This window comes from Apodemus sylvaticus, chromosome 8, assembly GCF_947179515.1.
Source record: "Apodemus sylvaticus chromosome 8, mApoSyl1.1, whole genome shotgun sequence".
Taxonomy (NCBI): domain Eukaryota; kingdom Metazoa; phylum Chordata; class Mammalia; order Rodentia; family Muridae; genus Apodemus; species Apodemus sylvaticus.
In genome coordinates, this window is record NC_067479.1 from 75,597,662 (window position 1) to 75,601,961 (window position 4,300).

Sequence of the window (4,300 nt, forward strand, 5' to 3'; positions counted from 1 at the left end):
TGCACTCACTAATAAGTGGATATTAACCTAGAAAACTGGAATACCCAAAACATAATCCACACATCAAATGAGGTACAAGAAGAACGGAGGAGTGGCCCCTTGTTCTGGAATGACTCAGTGAAGCAGTATAGAACAAAATCAGAACAGGGAAGTGGGAAGGGTTGGGTGGGAAAACAGGGGGAGGGAAGGGGACTGATGGGACTTTCGGGGAGTGGGGGTCCAGAAAAGGAGAAATCATTTGAAATGTAAATAAATATATCAATTAAAAAAAAGAGTAGGATTGTAGAAATCTTCCAAGAAAACAGGAGGAAGACATGCATCTAGGCTACTGGGCTCAGTAAATAAATAATCTCAGGACTCGGGTACTTTCTGAATGTTATAATCCTGAGCGTCCCATGTTTTCTCTGATAGTCTTGTCATTCAAAGGGTGTTTAATTGTGCCTGTTTCTCTCTGCTGCCTGTGACATTCTACTATGTCTAGGCAAGTGTTTTTTTTTGTCACCAAGACTATTGAAGACCTAAAAGACAACCTGTGTGTAGGCTTAGATTCTTTTAAAAACCTACTTTAATAAGGGTTCTTAAATGCTTTAACCTCTCTTCTAGCCCACCACCCAGCAGAGGTAGTGGAAAGGGAAGGTTAATAGGGTAACAAGCAATGTGGACCTGTTTTGAAATAGTTCTTTGTGGGGATTCCAATCTTCATTATCAGGATATCAGCAGTTCACTTTACATACATCAGCAGCAGTAGCTCGATGTACTTGCAAACACCATTTATGGATCAGCAACAGCAGTTTGATCCAGAAGAAAACATGAGGCTCTGCCAATTTGCCTGAGTCTGCAGAAGTTGCAAGAAGCCATTGTAAGTCCAGCAAAGAGTGACAAGGTGAGTCAACACCACAGCGTCATCCACTGTCAGTTGGGCTTTACTTATATCCGTTCCAAACATCACATGTCCTCTCAAGAATCTGTTCCAGCACAACATCACATGCCCCCTTTCCAGGCAGCTTCCAGAAAAACACCACATGTCTGTTTTTAGCAAAACATCCTCCACGTGCCTGCCTCAGTAAGAACATTCTCTCATAAGAGTTTCCAGAAAAACATCACACTGCACAACTGAGACTCCAAAGAAACCAGAAATTTTCACTTCACTTGTGATCTTTCCAGAGCTTCCATACTGTGTTGCTAACCTTTCTTTACCCTCAGAAAGTTAGCTCAAGAGACTGCATCTGATAACTATGCCTTCACTTTCCAAGATCAGATGAGTAAATAGAAGATGAATCCAGAGAATCCTTAAACTGTCTCATGGCAAAAGACCAGATAGAAAAAATACTCTGATTCATTTAACAGGATTATTTTCTTTTCTCAATTTTTTAAAAATTGAAAATAAGGTTTTTTCCATAAGATAAACTCTGATCATGTTTTCTTTCTTCCTCATATAATCTCTAGGGTGAAAGAACATAGAGAGTCTTCATATTAGCTCAGTAGGAAAGATCACTGTTGTCAAACTATAAAATAATAATTAATAATAATAATAGTAATAGTAATAATAATAAGCCAAGAACCCAGACAAAACAGTGCCAGACAACGTTCACTGTCAGCTTGGCAGGGTGTAGAATCAACTGAGAAGCCTCTGGGTGGGATTCTAGATTGTGTTAAGTGAGATAGAAGAATCCCACTGAGTGAGAGTGACACACCCTACAGGGTAAACAGAAAGGAGCCCCCAGTGGAGAGCCAGCATTCTTCACTCTGCTTTCTGAGTGAAGACACCCACCCAAGTTGAGCTGTGTTTTGAGGACTAACTGGTTAGGTAAGCAGAGTGGTAAGGAGTTTTGAAGTGAACATGGTGTGTGAAAAGACCCAAAAGCATGAAGAAGAGAAAATGTAGGGTGCTTGCCTTTGAATTTGTTTTCTCCTCCCCATTGGTGTGAGACACAGGATTGTTTTACCCCACCATCTCAGGGAAGGCTTCTGCTTGGACTTCCTGCCTCTGATCTTCTTTTTTTCTAATCAACCCTGCATTATTTTCCCAGATTACCATAGTTATATAGTACACTTTTACTCAGAAGTGTCTGTTTGTTTTCACATGGTGCCTTGATACATGCACAGGCCTGCCTCCAGCTCAGCATCCTCCTGCATCCTCCTCTGTAGAGCTGGGATGCAGGCACACACGTCCATACTCACTGTGACTAATATCCACATGGATGTTTACATGTGGTTTAACCACTGCAGGTGGAGTGTGACAAGTTCCCCCAGACACTTGAGTGTTTGAGGAGGTAGGCTCCAGTGGCTGGGTCTGTTCAGGAAACTTGTGGGAGCTGTAGGAGGTGGAGCCTTGTACAGGAAGTGGGTCACTGCAAGTGGACATGGAGGCTTTAAACACAGCTCCAGTTCTTGTTTGCTCTACACTTCCTGACTGAGATAGACATAATTAACCTGCTCCTGCCACCATGCTTCCCTGGCCAGGACAGATCTAAGCTCTGGGCCGACGTAAACCCTTCCTCTATCAATTTGATTCTTCCTGGGGTTTTGGTCATGGAAAGAAGACAAGTAACCACAATATTGCAGTTATGGTTACTCAAATGTTGACAGACGGCTCGGCATGGCGGCCCACTCCTGTAATCCCAGCATTACAGGATGCTGAAAAGTGCCAGCCCCAGTTACAAGGAACAGTGTCTCAAAACTAGAAAAATAGACAACAGCAGCACAAACAACAACAATAACAGAAAATGTGCCTTAATTGCTTTACAGAGGCTGAAGAAATGGCTCAGTGCACAGGAATATCTACTGCTTTTGCAGAGGCTCCGAGTTCAGTTCCCAACACCTGTCTCAGATATCTTACAACCTCCTGTAACTCCATCTCCAGGGGAATCTGATGCTTTTGGCTTCCTTGGACACCTGCAATTACAGTCATACACTTCCCTGACCTGACATGCATCTCTAAAAATAGCTTTTAAAAAAGACCTTTTTATTGATTCTTTGAGAATTTTACATCATGCACAATTTCCCACTTATCCCTCCATACCTGCCCTCTGCCTTTGCACCTTCCCCACAAAAAAAAAAACCAAACAAACAAAATCTTACAGTGTGTGTAACAGTATGCATTAGCGTATATACCCTTTAGCCCATGCATCTTTACTTGCAGATGTTTATTGCAGTGAATCATGGTCTGGTTTGGGGACTCTGGCTTCTGCTACACTATCAACACTGGATCCTCACTAGGACTCCTCTGGGATAGCCTGTTGTTGCCCTGTGTCATGGAGATCCTGCAGCTTTGGTTCTGGAGAACCTGCCCCTTCCTGTGCTCTAGCAGGTCACAGATGGGGTAGATCTTTTCCTTCTAGTCCCACGGTTCATCTTGTCCCAGAGATTCTCCATGATCAGTTCATACATTTCAGAAATGCTGTGGTGGTGGCTCATGCAGGTGGGCCTCACTTGCCAATTCCTGCTGGCTAGCTTCCCCAAGCCACCACCAACCGCCCCAGCTGCTCTCTCTCTCCTCCTGCCCACCTTAGCCCCATGGATGGAAAACACTGGACAGTTTTATTACCTTTAAAGTAGCCAGATACACAATGGCTGGATGAAGAATCTGCCTAATCTAATCAGCTAACAACTAGCTCCTGCCCACCTCCTTTGTCCTCGCTTGAGACAGAGGCTGCATGTCTTAGGTGCCCTGAGAGCATACATGGTTGTTCCTGCTTCTTCTAAAACCTGGCTGAAAGGACCCTCCTCTCCCCACATCTCTTCTTTTCCTCCTGGGACCTGGAATGTCCACACTTTTTCCCTTCACCCAGCAATTGTCTAGCACCTTCTTTATTGACTCAATCAGTTGTCAATTAGGGAACCAGATTTTAGTATTGAGAGACCCCAACTCAGTATTTTTAGACCTCTAGCAATTAGCCTAGCACTGAAAAACTTGCCTTCCCACCTTCAGCTTGAGACCGTTGGCCTCAAGATTATCCTAAAGATAGCCCACCCTGTCCCAAGAACTAGCTCACCACATTCTTGACACATCTGATGACTGGTCCAATGTTTAACTATACAATGCCCCAAGGATTTTTGCTCCAGATAATCTCTAACCTTCCTTAATGCATCAACTATTGCCTGACTTCTTCATTATGTACTTACTCGTTCCATGCATGATTTGTCCTCCACCCCTTGCCTTGTGATTTTTCCCCTTTAATTACCCCCTGACTTCAGTTGCTCAGGGTCCCACAGTCCTCTACCCCTGCATGGTGTACGACTGTGGACCCCAGAGCTCTGGAATAAAAATCCTCTTGCTATTACATCAAGACCATTTCTC